We start from the raw sequence: 20,587 nt of genomic DNA on the forward strand, positions 1-20,587 counted from the left end.
AAATTGGCACAGTGTTTGATAAAATTGATAAAATCAGATTATGCTATATGTAGGAAATATAATTAAAAATAGGCACAGAAGGAATGAAGTTACCATCATGGTGGCATAAAATGTCTCTTGGTTTTGTTCTGTTCCTCAACAACAAAACATATCTTTGAGGGAAGTGTGGGATCCAGCATCATATACAAAGGGGCATAAGAGGAGTCTTGCTCATCTGTGCATCAGTAACCTGCAAATAGACCTTGATCCCAGCTGTGAACCCTGCAGTGGTTTCTGAAACCAGCTCCAGACCCTCTCAGCCATGATTCAGGAGGCCCTGGTGAACATTAACTTAGATGGTCATTCATGGACAAGAGAACCTTTGTAGGAGTCTGGGTTTCCAGAGAAGTTCTAGCATGTATTATGTGGATCCTTTGGAATGAGTAAGAGGAATGGCTTTATGTTACCCAACTCACTCTGCCTGCAAGGCAGCACAGCTTAGGGCCAAGAAAGACCTTCCTTGGCTCGTGATTTATCCCATGGGGCAAAGGGAGAGTGTGTGAGTGAGCATTGAGCTTTCTGAACCGTGTGGGATGCTGCCAGAATGGCTGATTTCCTTTTCACACCATCCAGAGTACTGAGCCATAAGCTGCATGACTGAGGGACAGGAGAAGGCAGGGAAAATGGTAGATAGAACTCCTGAAGAACATTAAAGAGATGTGATTTCTAACTGTAGTGAAGATTCCATCAAGAAGCCCACCCACACACTCCAGGAAATGCCTCACCCATGATCCCTTCAACTGGCCTATGGGCACACCCAGTGCTCTGAATGCCTCACCCACATCTACACTTCACCCTATGGCCACCTCTCCATGTGCAGTCCCTACAGTGGCAAAAGTTGGCTTCAACATATAGCTAGTGAGCATACACAGAAATTTGGCCAAATCTGCAGACCAGGAAGAGACCACAAATTTCAGCCTTGGTACCACATTTGAAAAAAAAACAAAAAAGAGGCTGTCAGCACTTGGCCTGGTGCACTGCAGTGTCCAAAGTAGGCCTACAAGGCTAAGATTTCTGCCATAACAGGGAGCAAGAAGTATGAGGCAGGTGTACCTACAGAAGATCTGAGAGAGCCTCAGAGTATCAATGCTGTTGTAAGGTTTTTCTCTCTGGAAAGCAGTAAAGAACTGGAGGAGGTTACTGCTACTTCAAAGAACATTGAAATTCAAGGTACTATGACACCACCAAGAATTTCAACAATCTTCTGGTAATTGAGACCCAAGACATGAAGAGCTGTGATTTACCAGATAAAGACATCAAAATAGCAATTTTAAAGAAACTTAGCGGTCTATAAGAAAACACACAAAGATAATTCTATGAATTTGAGAAGAATATGTGAACAAAATGAAAAGTTTAACAAAAAGATAAGTACAGAAAAAAACCAATAGGAATTCTGGAGCTGAAAAATACAATTAATGAAATGAAAAGTTCAAATATGCGACATAGAGACAAGAACTTGGACATAATTTCATCAGATGATAACAAGGAGAAAAAGATGAAAAAGAATGAAGAAAGCCTATATGATCAGTTGGATACCCTCAAAAGGTCAATTTATGAATTACTGACGATCCAGATGGAGAAGATAGGGAGAAGGGGGCAGAAAGCTTATTTAAGGAAATAATGGCTGGGAAGTTGCCAAATCTGGAAAGAGATGTAATTTTCCAAGTTCATGAAGCCCATAGGTCACCAAACAAAATAAAGTCAAAGAAATATTTTTTCAAGACATATTCTCATAAGCCCATCAACAATTAAAGACAAAGGATCTTAAAAGAAAAAGAGGTTAAAAAAAACTTGTCAATTACAGTGGAACCTGCATACGGTTGTTGGTAGATGTTTCAGCAGGAACCTCACAGGCCAGAGAAAGAGGAATGATACATTCAAAGTGCTGAAAGAAAAAAAATATGTCAACCAAAAACATTCCATCTGGAAAACTTATCCTTCAGAACTTAAAGAGAAATAAGGTTTTTTTCTGGGGCACTTGGGTGGCTTAGTTGGTTAAGTATCTGACTCTTCGTTTCAGCTCAGGTCTTGATCTCACAGCTCTTGGAATTGAGACCCACATGGGGATCTGCACTCACAGTGTGGAGCCTGCTTGGAATTCTCTCTCTCTCTCTTTCTCTCTCTCTCTTTCTCTCTCTGCCTCTCCCCAACTTGGGTGCTCTCTCTCTCTCAAAATAAATAAATAAAAACTTAAAAAAGAGAGAGAAATAAGACTTTTTCAGATAAACAAAAGCTGAGGGAGTTCACTATTAGATGTGCCTTAGCAAAAACACTGAAACAAGTTCTTCAAGCTGAAATGAAAGGGTGCTTATTAACAAAATGTAGATATGTAAGAGTTTAACACACAATAGTAAAGGCAAATATATCATCAAATTCAGAATATTCTAATACTGTAATATGGTGATGTGTTTAGCCACTAAGCTACAGTATAAATTAAAGTATAAGTGTACTAAAAATAATTAGAAGTACTGTAATTTATTAATGAATACATAGTATAAAAAGAGGTAAATTGTGGTATTAACATAAACAGGGGAATGGAAGCATATAGTTTTTCCATACTGTCACAATTAAGTTATCATCAGCGTAAAACAGATGGTTATATCTGTAAGAAGTTTTATGTAAGCCTCTTGGTAACCATAAAGCAAAACTTACAGTAGATGCTTGAAAGATAAGAGAAGGGAATCAAAGAATTCCACACACAAAATCATCAATTCACAAAGGCAGCAAGAACGAACAACTAGAAAACAATAAATAAGGTATTAATAAGTCTTTACTTATCAAGAATTACTCTAAATGTAAGTGGATTGAATTCTCCAATAAAAGAAAGAATAGCAAAATGGATTAAAAAAAATAAGACCCAGCTATATGTTGCCAATAAGATTCACTTCAGCTTTAAAGACATATTTTGTGTTTATGTTATGTGTATAACATATGCTTCACTGACTGAGCCACCGAGGCGCCCCTCACCTTTATTTCTTTTTCTTGCCTGATTGTTCTGGTTAGTACTGCAGTACTATGTTGAATAGGTATGATATTTGGCACTTTTGTCTTATTTCTGATCTTAGAGGAAAAGCGTTCAATCTTTCATGGCTGGGCATAATGTTAGCTGTGGGTTTGTTGTATGTGACCTTTATCATATTGAGTTATGTTCCTTCTATAACCAATTTGATGATGCTTTATCATGAAAGTATGTTGTATTTTAGCAAATACTTTTGCTACATTTATTGAGTAATTGTATGATTTTTGCCTGTCATTCTATTGATGTGGCATATCACATTTATTGGTTTGTGTATGTTTGAGCCATCCTCATATCCCAAGGGTAAATCCCAGTGAAGGGATGGAAAGATATTCCATGTAAGTGGAAACCAAAAGTGATCAGGTGTACTTATAATTATATTAGACAAAATAGACTCTCAGCCAAATACAGCAACCAAAGACAAAGAAGGTCACTATATAATGATAAAATGATCAATTCATCAAGAAGACATAACAATCACAAATATATGTGCGCCCAACACTGAAGCACCTAAATGTATTAAGCAAATAGTAACGGATCTGAAGGTAGAAAAACAATAATAGTAGAGGTCTTCATATCCCACTTTTAACAATGGATAGATTAACCAGACAGAAAATCAACAAGGAAACATAGGACTAGAAGCATACTTTAGACCAAATGGACTCAACATACCTAAACAGAACATTCATTCCATCCAACAGCAGCAGGATACATATTCTTCTAAAGAACACACAGAACATTTTCAAGGACAGATCATATGTTAGGTCAGAAGCCAAGTCATAGCAAATTTAGGAAGATTAAAATCATACCAAATCTTTTTTTAAATCTTTTTTTAAATGTTGATTTATTTTCAAGAGAGCAAGAGAGTCAAAGTATGAGTGGGGAAGGGGTAGAGAGAGAGGGAGACACAGAATCCAAAGCAGGCTCCAGGCCCTGAGCTGTCAGCACAGAACCCAATGCTGGGCTCAAACTCATGAGCTGTGAGATCATGACCTGAGCTGAAGTCAGACCCTTAACCAACTGAGCCACCCAGGTGCCCCTAAACCAAATATTTTCTGATAATAATAGTATGAATCTAGAAATCAATAATAAGAGAAAAAGCTGGATAACTTACAAATATGTGGAAATTGTGCAGCACACTCCTGAATAACCAATAGGCAAAAGAAGAAACAAACCAACAAACAAAAATTGAAACAAACAGAAGTGGAAACACAACATACAAAAAACTGTCAAAGCAGTTCTTAGAACAAAGTTTACAGTGATAAATGCATACATCAAGAAACAAAAAAGGTATTTAAACAACATAACTGTACACCTCAAGGAAATAGAAAAACAAACTGAGGCCAAACTTCACAGGGAAAAAAAAAAGGTATTACAAAGATCAGAGCAGAAATAAATGAAATAGATGCCAGAAAAATAATGGAAAATATCAGTGAAACTAAGAGCTTGTGTTTCGAAAAGATGAAATTGGCAAACTTTTAACTAGACCAAGACAAAAAGAAAACTCAAATAAATAAAATCTGAAATAAAAGAGGAGATATTCAACTGACCACAGAAATACATAGTGTCATAAAAGACTACTATGGACAATTATTTGTCAAAAAATTGGATAATCTAGAAAAATGAAGAAATTCTTAGGAACACACAATTTACCAAGACTGAATCAGGAAAAATTAAAAATCTGAACAGACCAATAATGAGGAAGGAAATTGTAACAGAAAAGCTTAGGGCCAGATGGTTTCACTACTGAACAATAATGAATATTTAAAGAAAAGTGATGCTAGTCCTTCTCAAGCTCTTCAAAAAAATTGAGTAAGAGGGAACATATCTGAACTCATTTTATAAGGCAAGTGTTACCCTGATGCCAAAACCAAATAAGGAAATTACAAGATAAGAAAACTACAGACCAAAACTCTGATAAATATACATGGAAATGTTCTCAACAAATGGTTAGCGAACCAAACTTAGCAAGTCATTAAAAGGGTCATATACTATAATCACTAAATTCTACTCCTGAAACTATTATTATACTACATATTAACTAACTTGATTTTAAATAAAATAAAGAATAAATAATTTTTTTTTCAACGTTTATTCATTTTTGGGACAGAGAGAGACAGAGCATGAACGGGGGAGGGGCAGAGAGAGAGGGAGACACAGAACCGGAAACAGGCTCCAGGCTCTGAGCCATCAGCCCAGAGCCCGACGCGGGGCTCGAACTCACGGACCGCGAGATCGTGACCTGGCTGAAGTCGGACGCCTAACCGACTGCGCCACCCAGGCGCCCCGAAAATAAATAATAAATAAATAATAAAATAAAAAAATAATAATAGAGTCATATACCATAATCAACTGGGATTTGTCCTTGGGATACGAGGATGGTTCAAACATACACAAACCAATAAATGTGATATGCCACATCAATAGAATGACAGGCAAAAATCATACAATTACTCAATAAATGTAGCAAAAGTATTTGCTAAAATACAACATACTTTCATGATAAAGCATCATCAAAATGTTATAGAAGGAACATAACTCAATATGATAAAGGTCACATACAACAAACCCACAGCTAACATTATGCCCAGCCATGAAAGATTGAACGCTTTTTCTCTAAGATCAGAAATAAGACAAAAGTGCCAACTATCACTGCTATTCAACATAGTACTGCAGTACTAACCAGAACAATCAGGCAAGAAAAAGAAATAAAGGTGAGGGGCGCCTCAGTGGCTCAGTCAGTGAAGCATCCTGCTTTAGCTTAGGTCATGATCTCACAGTTCATGTGTTCGAGTCCTGCATTGGGCTCTGTGCTGATAGCTCAGAGCCTGGAGCCTGCTTTGGATTCTGTGTCTCCTTCTCGCTCTAGCCCTCTCCCACTTGTGCTCTCTCTCTCTCAAAAATAAATAAACATTAAAAAATTAAGAAAAGGAAATAAAAGTCATCCAAATTTGAAATAAAAGAGTAAAAGTCTATTTGCAGATGACATGATATTATGTATAGAAAAGTCTAAAGAGTCAAAAAACTCAGAACCAATGAACAAATTCAGTGATGTTCAAGATATAAAAGCAACATACAGAAATCATTTGTGTCTAAACACTAATAAGAATGTCTAAAACAGAAATAGAGGAAATCATTCCACTTACAATTGCATCAAAAACAATAAAATATTTATAATTAAATTTAACCAAACAATTGAAAGATTTATACATTAAAAACTACAAGACCATGATGGAAGAAATTTAAGTAGACTAAAAAAAAAAAAAAAAAGAAAGATATTCTGTGTTCATGGAATGCAAGAATTAATATTGTATTAATACATTGCATTAATATTGCAAAAATTTCCATTCTACCCAATTCAGGTATAAATTCAGTGCCATCTCTAACAAAATTTCAATGGTACTTTCTAAAAAAAGTGAAAAATCAAGCTTAAAATTTGTATAAAACCACACAAGAACCAGACTAACCAAAGCAAAGCTGAGGAAGAAGAATAAAGCTAGGAGTATCATGCTTCCTAATTTCAAAAATAAATAATTCGATTCTGTCAAACTAAAAGGCTACTGAACAGCAAGGAAACCATAAAATTAAAAAGAAACCTATGGTACAGGAAAAGATATTTGCAAACCACATATCTGATAAGGTGTTATTATCTAAAATATATAAAGAACTTCTGCAACTCAATAGCAAAAAAAAAAAAAAAAAAACCCACAAAAACAAAAACAAAAAAACCCCAAACAGTTCAATTAAAAAATGGGCAGAGGAAGTGAATAGATATTTTTCCAAAGAAGATGTTTAAATGGCCAACAGGTAAACAAAAAGGTGTTCAGCATCATTAATTACCAGGCAATTGCAAGTCAAAACCACAATGGGAGTTCACCTCACACCTGTTAGAATGGTTATTATTAAAAAGACAAAGTGCTGGTGAGGATATGGACAAAAGGAAATGCCTTATTGTAGGTACCTTGTTGATGGAAATGTAAATTGGGTACAGCCACTATGGGAAACGGCATGGAATTTGCTAAAAAAAAAAATGGCAAATAAACTGCATTATGATCCAGCAATCCTACTCCTGGGCATATATGCAAAAGAAATGAAAACAGTATCTTGATATATCTGCACTCTGGTGTTCATTGAAGCTTTATTCATAATACCTAAGATATGCAAACAACCTGAAAGTCTGTCAACAGATGAATGGATAAAGAAGGGGTGTGGGCGTGTGTGTGTGTGTGTGTGTGTGTGTGTATACAATGGAATATTATTCAGCCATGAGAAGGAAGGAAATGTTTCCATTTGCACCTCCATAGGTGGACCTTGAGAGCGTTATGCTAAGTGAAATACGTCAGACAGTAAAAGACAAATACTGCATGTCATTTATATATGGAATCTAAGAAAGCTGAATTCATAGATGTAGAGTAGAATGGTGTTGAAGGGTGAGGGAAATCGGAAAATGTTGGCCAGAGGGTACAGACTTTGAGTTATTAAGACAAAAAATTGTAGGGATCTAATGTGTACGAGGGTGATTATGGTTAATTATGCTGTATTATATACTGGGAAGTTGCTAAGAGAGTAACTTAAACGTTCTCACCACACACACACACACACACACACACACACACACACACAATACTAATTCTATGATTTGATGGAGGAGTTAATGTCATGGTAGTAATCATTTTGCCATACATGGGTGTATCATATCAATATGTCCTACACCTAAAACTTACAAATGTTTTATGTCGCTTATATCTGGATAAAGTCAGGGAAAAAAGCATACATAAAGAATAAAAATAAAGAATAGAAAAGAATACACTAGGCAAATACTGACTAAAAGAATGCTAGGGAGTGCTTGGGGGGCTCAGTCAGTTAAGCATCCAACATCTGCTCTGGTCATGATCTCATGGGTCGTGAGTTTGAGCCTGCTTTGAGTGAGTTTGACCCCATTTCTGGTGAGCTCCAACCCTGCTTTAGGCTCTGCACTGTCAGTGCAGAGACTGTGTGAGATTCTCTTTCTTTTTCCCTCTCTCTCTGCCCCTCATGGGATTCTCTCTCTCTCTCCCTCTCTGGCCCTTCCTCTCTCTCCCTCTCTCTTCCCCTACCCCCAAAAATAAAAAAAATAAACTTGAAAAAAATAAGAAAGCTGGAATAGCTATTCTAGAACCAGACAAAATAAAATTTAGGCAAAAAAATTAATAGTAAATTTTTTCAGTAGACTTGATATATCTGGTAACACACACACACACACACACACACACACACACACACACAGCTACCAGTAGCAATTAGCAAATCCACCATCAAAGGGGAACTATCAAGCAGGTTTGAAATTATGTAAAAAAGTAGTTATGAACAGTACAAGTGTGTGTGTATTTTTATACACATAACATAAATACAAATAATGTCAAACTTGCATGGTGACATCATTTCCTTTGTAGCCTTTATCACTTCCGACTTTTTTGAGTTCCAAGACAGACTGAAACTTGCTTGTCCTCTTGACTGTTGTATGCCCAACTTCTAGCACTGTTCATCATACAACTGTTTTTGGATGACTGAGTACGTTCAGGTTGCCCTAGTTTACATCTGCAGGATGTCAGAGCAACTACTCCAACAGACCTCCACTCGTGGCTCTGAAGATTTTTTTTACTGCCTAAACCCTGGAGAACCAGCCATTTGTATTCATAAATTTGATGTGTGTGCCTGTGACTTCATCTAACAATTAGTTATTACACTTTCTTTTCAAACTTACACGTTACATTTTACTTAGTTGCCTATGTTCTCGCCTTAAGACTGCAACCAGTTTTTAAAATTCAGTATCATAGTCCACGTTTGAGCACATTATAATTATATTGGAACTCAATAACAAAAACATTGATTAAAACGTCAAACACTTACAATTTTAAAAGCACACTTGAAATACCTAATCATTTAAAGAAGAAAACAATGTAATAATAAAACTACTTTTAATTGAATGTTAAAAAAAATTCCCCATGTCACACTTGTAGGATACGGCTAAAATAGTACTTAGAGGGAATTCTGTTACCTTGAATGGGTTTACTGTATATAAGTAAAAGGACTAAACATCTAATTTAAGAGATTCAAAATGAAAACACAACAATAAAATAACTCCAATGAAAAGAGAAGAAAATAATTACAGCACGTTTGGAAATCAACGAGATTAAAACAACCATACCTTCAACAGCTCTAGGATCTTTTCAAAGAAAAGACTAGTAAAATAGAGAAATTTTAGTGTGATCAAAACTCATATTAAAAAAAAACAAAAACAAGAAACTTCAGGGGCACCTGGTGGCTCAGTTGGTTAAGTGTCCAACTTCAGTTCAGGTCATGATCTTGTGGTTCACCAGTTAGAGCCACTCAAGGGGCTCTCTGTCCTCAGCCCAGAGCTGGCTTAGAATCCTCTTTTTCTCTCCCTGCCCCTCCCCCCCTTTCTCTCTCTCTCTGTCTCTGTCTCTCTCTCTCTCTCAAATAAATAAATAAACTTAAAAAAAAGAACTTTAACTCAGAAAAAGTATACATTTTAAAAGGTGGTAAAAGAACATTTTGGAAACATTACGGTAATAATCCCCTCTTTGTAATGTAAATTAACTGTATATATCCTGGAATTTATTGAAACCTACTCAAGAAATATGAATGTTCATGTTATCATTGAAGAAATTAACTCATTATCTTAAAATATTTTCGTACACAGAAACCTACCCCCAAATCCAATTGATGTTACACATAAAATTTTGTCAAACATACAAGGAAATATTATTTCAATCCTCTACAGATTCCTCCACACAAAGCAAAAGCATGAATACCCGTGAGAAGGAGAATAATCATCCTCCAGAGATATTTGCATCCTAACCCCAGAACTGGTGAATATGTTACCACACACAGCAAAAGGGAATTTGCAGATGTATTAAGATATAAGTATAAATACTCTGCCTTATCCAGGGAGACCCAGTGAAATCCCAAGCGTCCTTAAACATGACATAGAGGGGCAGAGGAGGCGTGTCAAAGAGATACAGCAGTGGAAGCAGGTTCCAAAAGCTGCTTTGAAGATGGAAAAAGGATCTCTGAGCCCTAGGAAGGTGACCTCTAGCAGCTCAAAAATGCAAGGAAATGAATTGTCTCTAAAGGGCCTGAAAACCATGCAATCCTGCTGACATCTTTCTAGTAGCTCAGTGAGACCCATGTCCGACATCTAACCCGTAGAACTGTAACATAATAAATTCGTATGGTCTTAAACCATTACATTTGTGATAATTTGTTACAGCCATAATAGAAACCCAATACAATCCTCAGTGAATTTATGAAACTAATATATTCTGTTTCTGTTTCTTTTTTTGTTTTCCTTTTGTTTGTTTTTTAGAGAGAGAGCATGAGCACAGGACAGGGGCATAGAGAGGTAGAGGAAGAGAGAGAATCATAAGCAGGTTTCACACTCAGTGCAGAGCTGGATGCAGGGCTTGATCCCATGACCCTAGCATGGTGACCCGAGCCAAAACCAAGAGTCAGACACTCAACCGACTGAGCCACCTAGGTACTCCAAAGCTAATATATTCTTGATACAAATCCCACATAAATTCAGAAAGAAGAAGGGAAACTTCATGGCAATCTTATTTTTGCAACAAAACAAAAATACCAGCAAACTGAATTGACCAATGTGTCGAAAAGAATACATTTTACACTAGTATGGTTTAATAAGGGATGCAAGGATGTTTTAACATTAATAAAGGAGGAAACTCCATATGATCTGCACAAAAGATTAAAAATCTTTCTAATAAAAATTCACCACATATTCTATAATAGTCAAACCAGCAATAGAAGGAAATCTTAAAAATATTCTGAAAAACTTCAGGAAATAATCATACTGGTGAAATGCTAGAATAATTTCCTTTGACATCAGAAATAAGACAAGGATACTCACCATCATCTCCTCAAAAGATATTCTATTTGGGGCGCCTGAGTGGCGCAGTCGGTTAAGCGTCCGACTTCAGCCAGGTCACGATCTCGCGGTCCGTGAGTTCGAGCCCCGCGTCGGGCTCTGGGCTGATGGCTCAGAGCCTGGAGCCTGTTTCCGATTCTGTGTCTCCCTCTCTCTCTCTGCCCCTCCCCCGTTCATGCTCTGTCTCTCTCTGTCCCAAAAATAAATAAACGTTGAAAAAAAAAAAAGATATTCTATTAGTTCTAACGAATTTAGGAATATAATAAGAAAAAATAAATGGTATAAGAAAAGGAGAAAAAGAAGCAAAAAGTTAACTATTCAATTTACATATAATAGGGGTTTTTTTTTACATATTTGTAGAAAGGGATTTACTAAGGACTTTATTAGTATCGCTCGTATACTGTTTCTAAGGCTAAGTGGTATGTACATTGAGGTATAGTATTATCCAATCCTTATGGATGTCCTTACCTGTGTACTATGACAGAACATGTTTTTTAATCACAAAAATCTTTAAAAAATTTTTTTTGTTTTATTTTACATCTACAGTCTCTTTTCATATATTGTATATAATTTAGTATTACACTATCACTTTCTTCACACCCTTTGTTAGTAGTGCTATCCAAATCTGGAGTCAATAAATACAAGTTTTGGGGAACCTGGGTGGCTCAGTCGGTTAAGCATCTGACTTAGGCTCAGGTCATGACCTTGTGGTTCGTGAGTTCGAGCCCTGTGTTGGGCTCTGTGTTGACAGCTCAGAGCCTGGAGCTTGCTTCAGATACTGTGACTCCCTCTCTCTGCCCCTCTCCTTCTCTCTCTCTTAAAAATAAATAAATATTATATATTAAAACAAAATAATAAATACAAGTTTTTATATGACTCCACAGATTAGAATATCTATCGATTATTTCGTGAAATGTAGATGCTGTAAATTTCTTCTATCAACACAATCTTAGTCTTTTTTAATTTTTTTAATGTTTATTTATTTTTGAGAGAGAGACAGACAGAGCATGAGTGGGGGAGGGGCAGAGAGAGAGGGAGACACAGAATCTGAAGCAGGTTCCAGGCTCTGAGCTGTCAGCACAGAGCCCAATGTGGGGCTCGAACTCACAAGTGTGAGATCATGACCTGAGGCAAAGTCGGACGCTTAACTGACCTAACCACCCAGGCGCCCTAAGAGAATCTTAATCTTGAATATTAGGGACTGTTTAGAGAGCCACATCACTACTAATTCATACTCTATTTTGATTTAGCTACACTATCTACTTCCAAACTCTATAACTGAATGAACCTGTGTTTCATTCAGCCTTTAATGTATCCATTCAACAAATAGGAATTGAGTGGTATGTCTTAAGAATTCTGTTAGATGCAGGGGTTTATGTGGCTCACAGTCTAATAGGAAAGACTTAACGATGAATCAGTTAAAGTACAGCATGATACATTCTAAGTCAGATTGAGTGGGAAGGAAGTCAGGAGAACAAAATAAAATCTTTCTCAGGTCCCAGCATTGGCATTTGTCACAGCTCTGTTATATCACAGTACATTCCATCCAGTAGTTTGAAATCCGGAACTCAGTCTACGTGGCAAGAAATGAAACAAAACAAAACAAAACAAAACAAAAAAAAAAAAAAAAAAAAGAAAGAAAAGAAAAGAAAAACGTGAGGCAGGAACCAGAAGGTTTGTTGGTGTTGTTGTTACCACATTAGAGAATTTATATCCTATCCTGAAGGTGTTGGATACCAACTTCCTTGTAACTTAACCAAGGAAGGGAGAACATGTTTTACACCTGTAAAATATTACTTTGATCACCAAAGCAGAGTCGAAGCCTGAAGAAGTTAAATTACACACTCAAGAACTATAGATGAGGGGCGCCTGGGTGGCTCAGTCGGTTAAGCGGCCGACCTCACCTCAGGTCATGATTCACAGTTCGTGAGTTCCAGCCCTACATCGGGCTCAGTGCTGACAGCTCAGACAGCCAGGAGCCTGCTCAGACAGCTGACAGCCAGGAGCCTGCTTCGGATTCTGTGTCTCCCTCTCTCTCTGCCCCTCCCCCACTCATATTCTGTCTGTCTCTTTCTCAAACATCTAAATAAAACATAAAAAAAATTTTAAAAATTATAGATGAAATCAGAGGTGGGATTTTGAACAGCATTTGAATTAGAATCCCCGAGGTAAATCTTGTCTGTTAGCTACCTTCCTAAAGTTCTTTAATATCTTCTCAAGTTGCATGATTGAGTCCTGCAATCTAAGGTGTGGATGAATGGGAATGTAGTTTTGGGGAAAACTATGCAATGAAGTGTTACTGTCATACACTGTTATATCATTAAAGAATGAAATTAGCAAATAATGCCTGCTTTGTTTTCAGTGTTTATATGAACTTTTCGCCCATCGAAAGCTTATTTCTACAACTAAACTGCTTTAGCTTACAATTGCAGGCTTTTAATGCTTCTTCAGAGTCTACATCATGAAATACTCGTAACTCAAATGACTAAGAATGGGAATAGGGTAGATTAAATTCCAGTCCTTAAAAGGTGTTAAAGAGGCTTCCTTCCTAGCCCACCTTCTAATTACTCTCAGAAACAGTAACTAGCCATTAGCTCTATAAATACTAGCATTGTTGTCTTAGAAGACAACCTTCAAGGTGGAAATAGGCAGTTTTGTATAGCCCCTTCTAATACTTCATTTCAGCCACTTTAAAGTGTATATTTGCAACAAGCAATGCCTTGATGGGCCCCCGCGGGTGCAACATGGTTGTAAGTCATATGCTCAGTAGGGATTATTCTGAAGTTATCCTTTGCTGGAGGTGATTTGCATTTCAGTTTGAATGTTTCAAGTCAGAATACGTTTTTCCCTATTGTAAGTTATAAGAACCAAGAGCCATGATGAATCAATGATCTACGTGTTTAAGAAAGTTGCAAAGGAACTTTAAAATATCAGCAACTAGATTAGTGTGCAGATATTCTGTGTCCTATGTGCTCTCTGAGAAGTGGGATGGTCTTCTCGGGCCAGAATGCCACTTCATGTGACAATTGTGTTTCCTTAGGTACCTAAAATCTGTGGATTATTCTTTGCTCAGTCTCCTACTTAGAGGAGACAGTGGCCTTTTAAAAATCTAGAGTATATCAGGGCCACCTGGGTGGCTTAGTCTGTTAAGTATTCAACTTCTGCTCAGGTCATGATCTTGCAGTTTGTGACTTCAAGCCCCACATCTGTCTCACTGGTCTCTTCAGAGCCCACTCTGGATCTGCTGTCTCCCTCTCTCTGCCTCTCCCCTGCTTGTGCTCTCTCAAAAATAAATAAAACATTTAAAAAATTTTTAAAGAAAAATCTAGAGTATATCAAGTAGCACCAGTCTTGGTTAAAACCTTTTAGAAGCCCACTCTTGTGCCCTTGGGATAAACTCCAAAATCTGTAACACAGCTCCAGGGCTCTGTGTGATCTAGGCGGTGCCTTTTCTTCGTGTTCTTCACCAGACCAACTGGCTAGTTCTCAAACACAGACACATACAAACCGGTCTTATAGTTTCTCAAACACACAAAATTCTCATCCACTTCAGGACATTTCCACTTGTTCCTAAAACCAGAACCTCTGCCCTGTACTCTGTACTTAACTAATTCCTACCAACCTTCAGATCTCAGCTCAACCTTGACTTCCTGACCTCCTTGAAAAAGTTAATCAGCCCCAGTCTATCTGGGAACCGTTATATTTTCCAAGTACATTATGGTTTTTTTCATATCTGATGGGAAGGAGTTCTACTGGCATACTGAGATGAGATCCATTCCAAAATGAATATATTAAAAATCATACGCCTGGGTGGCTCAGTCAGTTAAGCATACTACTTGATTTCAGCTCAGGTTGTGATCTCATGGTTCAGGGGATCGAGTCTTGCAAGTCTTTATGCTGACAGTGTGGAGCCTGCTTGGAATTCTTTCTCTCCATGTCTGTCTGTCCCTCAACTACTTGCGTTCTCTCTCTCTCTCTCTCTCTCTCTCTCTCTCTCTCTCAAAATAAATAAGCATTTAAAAAAATCATACAAACTGTATTATGTTAGGAAAATAAGTCATTATATATTTGTGTTTTTGTTTAACTAATGTTAGTGTTCTACCTTTAAACATTATATACTGAAAATCCTTGAAGATAAAGACTATTTTGTTGTGTTTATCACTGTATACTCTTGCTCAAGGCCTGATAGATTTTTTATAATAAATGTATAATTATTTATGATAAATAAATAATTGGTATAATAAACAAAAAAAATTGAAGACAGATATCATACAATTCATTCATTGACAGAAAGACAGCACATGGCAAATGTTGGGATAATATTTTGGCCATTATATTTCAAATACAAGTAGACCAGTAGATGTTTTCTCTGAGGTTTTGCTAACCCTTGTCTTAATTTAAAGTGGTATTACCAATACTGAATTAGGATCTAATGTTAAGCAATAGCTCTTATAAATAAGTGACTTATTTTTATCTGTCATTCCAGCACCATTTGTTGAAGAGGTTTCCTTTCTCTACTGAATTGCCTTTGTATACATGTGTAGGGCTATTTGTGGACTTTCTCTTCTGTTCCATGATCCTTTGCTCTGTCTCTATACTGCTACCACATGCTCTTGATTACTGTGGCTTTTTCATAATTTTTAAAATACAGTTGTATAACTCTTGCAAGCTCATTCTTATATTTCAAGAGTGTTTTTTTAATTATTCAAGATCCTTTGTTATTTTCATTCAAATTTTAGCACCAATTTTTAAATTTCTAAAAAAAGAGAACTGTTGGAATTAAAAAAAGATTAATGCTTATTTATTTTTGAGAAAGAGACAGAGAGACAGCATGTGAGTGGGGAGGGACAGAGAGAGAGGGAGGCATAGAATCCGAAGCAGGCTTCAGGCTCCAAGCTGTCAGCACAGAGCCTGACACAGGGCTCAAACTTATGAACTGTGAGATCGTGATCTGAGCCAAAGTCACCCAGGCTCCCCTGGAATTTTTATTATGATTACATTAAATCTATAAATTAATTTTAGAAGAATGTAGGTCTTATCATGTTTGTTGTCTTCCAACCCATGATGATAGATCTTTCTACATATTAGGTTTTATTTAATTCACTTAGCAATGTTTTACATATTTCAATAGGGGGATCTTGCATATCTTTTGTTAAATTACTCCATAAGCATTTTATTTTTGATGCTATTATCAATGTGTTCTATATTTTACTTTGATTGTTTTTTGCTTATATATGGAAATACAGTTAATTTTGGACTTTTGACCCTGTATTCAGCAACATGTTAGTTCTAGTAGATTTTGATGATTTCTTGGCGTTTTCACTATAAGTAATCATGGATTGTGAACAAAGGCAATTTCTTCCTTTCAATCATTATTTCTTTTATTTCTTTTTCTTGCTTCATTATACTGGCTAGTAACTATGTTCATAACTACAAATTTTTCATAGATGTATGTTATCAGGTTGAGGAAGTTCTCCGTATTGCTAATATGTTGAGAGTCTCTTTTATTTATTATAAAAGGGAGTTGATTATACAGATATTTTTCTACATTATTCTGTTAATGTGGTGAATAAATAATTAATTTTGTAGTATTAAACCTATCTTTCATTCCTGGAGTAACATTTGGTTGTGATCTATTATACTTTTTATATATTACTGGGTTCAATTCACTAATATTTTGTTAAGGATTTTTTGCATCATTGTTTATGATAGTTTTAGGTCTGTGGTTTTCTTTCTTAAAATATCTTTGCATAAAATTTTGCATAATATTGATATTATTATTGATACTTTTTCCTTAAAACTTAATGTGATTCATCATTGAAACCACCTAGTCATGAAAAATAAATGGTATATTTTAAAGGACAGAGGAGGATAGTGGGGGAATTTGCTTTTTCAATGTTTATTTATTTTTGAGAGACAGAGTGTGAGCAGGGGAGGGGCAGAGAGAGGGAGACACAGAATCTGAAGCAGGCTCCAGGCTCTGAGCTGTCAGCTCAGAGTCTGACACAGGGCTCCAATTTACAAATCGCGATATCATGACCTGAGCAGAAGTCACGTGCTCAACTGACTGAGCCACCCAGGCACCCCATATAGTAAGGGGATTTTTACAAAGAAGTGTTTTTCCAATTTTTATTTTTTAGTTTTCCCCCTAATTTTCATGTTAGTGTTTCATAAAAGGAGTTGAGAAGTGAACTAAGCGATTAAAAATATCACTCTACAAACCTACCATCAGAGCACTTTATTGTCTCTGGAAAGTGTACCTGGCAGGACACAATGGAAGAACAGTATCTTTGACAGGGATCCCTCAGGTGTAGTATTAATATAAGAAGTCACTTGTTCTTACTCATTCCTATCGTGGGCAAGTTGTCAATGTTGTAGAGAGTTTACTGGGTAGGGAGAATGGAGTAGTATAGTCTCTTTAAATTAAAGGAGAGTTTATTCACCTATTAATGATGATGAAGATGCCACTGTAATCTTCCTTGCAATCAAAACTCTCTCCTCTCTGATGGTAACCTTTAAAAAGGGATAGCCAAAAAATCAAATACCTCTATCTTTCATACCTTCCTTCCCTATTTTCAGCCCAATTTTCTCATCATTAGAAAAGTATAGATTAACTAATAATCACTAATGACTATATTTATCACTCATCTTTGTCTACTTTTCTGTCGAGCTAGTTTAATACTGCGGAAGTTTAATACTACCAATACCAGCCTATGTAGTATGTTGTTAAATTTTTATTTTTATTTCATGTTAGCATGTTTAACACACACAGAATTTGAAACACACCAATTGCTGTAATAGTATAAAATATAAAAATTATAACAATGATAGCAACAACCAAGGAGGGAAATAGAGGAAAAAATACAGCCCTCAGGACCCATCACGTACACCAATGCAGCAGCTGGTCCTTGTCATTTTATCTTACCACCGTCCATTTCCCTTACCTTTTCAGCCAGCACTTTTGGACACATTGTCAAATAGAGTGGCTTACAGTTTTCTTCTTGAGATACATAAGCCATTTAGACTTCTACTTGGTCACAGTTGTTATGACATCCTAAAATATTTACATTCAAACCTATTTCCTTTGATATTCCACAGGTATTGATCTGGACAATGTGACCTTATTTTCTGCCTGCTCCCATGACATTAATGGTCCAGCAAGGTCAAATGATAGTTTTAGTTTCCAGTATTAGCATTCTTCATTTCTTAGCTGAAAACCAAGGAATCTAATTTGGTTCTTTTCAGTGGAAAGGTACATATTAAGGGCGGAAGCAACAATTCTTGTTTGACTTCTGAGGAATGAGCCTCTCCAGAGATGCTTTTGATTCTGCTCTGGGCAGACTGTTCTCATTTCGATGAGCCATAGCAAAGCTGGTGCTTCCATGAATGTTCTGATTCTGCCACAGTTCGACCAGCGTAATATATATCCTATTTTCACCAAACCAGATTCTGACTTGAAGTCTCACATGTGTGTGTATCTGATCGATGAATCAGCAATCACATACTGAGCCTTAGCTGCAAAGGAGTCTGAACAAAAAGGAATTTTTATTATTGTCTCTTGCACATGAGAAGTGGTTTGGAAGGGGGACTGAGTGACTCATTCACAATATGCAATACACTTGGTAAAAACTATACCTTCTTTGTATAAGTAAAACTTTACTACAGCCCAGAGTGGAAAACACATACAACATCCTACAAGACAGCTCCCAAATTCATAAATTTTCATCTTCTAGGTGAAGCCACTGGTGAGACTTTGATTCTTGCTGTTCCAATACTTCCAAATATCGAATGCTTGAAAATACCAGTGAATCTCAAACACACGTGCCTCTTAACTTATTTATTTCCTCATTAAATGTATTTTTTTGCCCATGCATATTTTTATGCCCATGTCCATATATTGTGTGGAATATCATCATGGTATATAGGGAATTTGGTAAGTACACAAAAGATGATACTGTCAGAAGTACATTCAGAATAAGTGTCTTATTGTTATTTGGAGTAAGAAGAAAATTACTGCTCACTTCATGGTGGAAGGGATCTAATAGAATCTGTCTGCCACCAAGGCTTGCAGCGTATCTTGATGCATGTTACTATAAAGGGATCTCAAGGCTAGTTGAATTTCTAAAAGCATGTACCTTCAACTGCCAAACGGAGTTCCAGCAGTAATGATGGGATCATTAGTGATGGTAGAGTTGACCTTGTAGAAGGCAGCCTATGTCATTGTGCCCATGCATAATCTACTTCCCTATCCTATGGCAGCTTTTTCAAGATCATTGAGCAAGCTGAGGTCTGGGTGGCAAAGAAGGATAACTGATATTCACAAAAGGGTCACCTTACTCTTTTCATTTGTTAAGGCTTTTTTCTTGAGGGGTTCTTTTAGTAAGCATCTAGAGAAGATTCAAGAACTATCTCGATAGGCTGAGGCACATACTCTTTCTCCAATAATATTGCCATTAACCCTTCATCTATCACCTGAAACCCTGATTCTTAGACTACACTGTCAGCCACTGGCTGGGCCATATTTTCTTCTAGATGAAGTAGACAATAAACGTGCACTACTCAGGCTTCTTGCATTGCACTTCTAGGACACAATGAAAGAAACTGTCATACCATAAAGTTCTGTTTCTAAATAGAGTAGACCTATTTTTAGCAGTCCTCAGAATTTTGAATTTTATTCCATGACATTAGTCCAGAATTTTAAATCTGATTTTGAGTCTTTTATTTTATGTTATCTAATGCTATCAGAAAAAAAAAATGGTTTCTCTAGACCTGTAATATTTGCTGTAAATTTTCTCTAGTGTCATTTGTCCAATTCTTCAGCGTTTCTACCTCAGTGAGACTATGGTCAGTGGGTCGCAGGAGATAATCCATTTCACTAGTTTTGACCCTGTATTCCATAAGCTATTTGCCCTCCTAAAATAAGGAAAAGACTCAATGCATTTCCAAAATTTCTTGGCATGACATACAATTCTAAATATTCCACATGTCCCTGAATATCTTTTGCCTGCAATTCACTCTCTGGTGTCAATATCTGTATAATTTAAGTATCCATTTTATTGACAGGCCACAGAAACCAACTCTGGACAAGTAGCTGAGGTAGAGAATAGGAATCAAAGGAATAACTGAGGAGACGAGGCCAACAGAAAGATTGAATGAGGAAATCTGGGAGGAGCCTAACAAGAAGAACACGTGGATTTCCTTTTCAGGTATGCCCATCAAAGTAATTCTACTCCAACAGATGTTTTTCTGCTACTTTGCCAATTTTCAAATTCCTTGGGTAATATCTCTGATTGGCTCAGTTTAGAAGAGTTTTTAAGGGAGGAGGGTTGAAAGGATGGAAACTGGATCTTATGACAGTTAAGAGTCAGCAGGTCTCCTGTGTAGGGGGTCCTTCACAGAGAATAAGGAATCAGAGAAGTGAGGACCCTGTCAGAGTGTAGCACCCTCTTTTCTTAGGCCATCATGGTAGGATAGAAAGGCACTAATGGGCACAAGTCATCTTCAACATTTAAAAAATTATTAATTTATTTTGAGAGAGATAGAGGGAGATTAGGGGAGGGGCAGAAAGAAGGAGACAGAATCCCAAG

At 36.7% G+C, this 20,587-nt stretch overlaps 1 long non-coding RNA gene across 1 annotated transcript in view; it reads left to right on the forward strand.

Annotated features, from left to right (window-relative positions):
• The window catches only part of LOC123602280, a 250,199-nt gene extending 229,883 nt beyond the window's left edge, over nucleotides 1-20,316 (forward strand). Inside the window, exon 3 of the long non-coding RNA XR_006714436.1 lies at nucleotides 20,064-20,316. This is a non-coding gene — a long non-coding RNA (uncharacterized LOC123602280). The remainder of the gene's footprint in view (nucleotides 1-20,063) is intronic.
• The last annotated feature ends 271 nt before the right edge of the window (nucleotides 20,317-20,587 follow it).

This window comes from Leopardus geoffroyi, chromosome A1 (assembly GCF_018350155.1).
Source record: "Leopardus geoffroyi isolate Oge1 chromosome A1, O.geoffroyi_Oge1_pat1.0, whole genome shotgun sequence".
Classification (NCBI taxonomy): Eukaryota; Metazoa; Chordata; class Mammalia; order Carnivora; family Felidae; genus Leopardus; species Leopardus geoffroyi.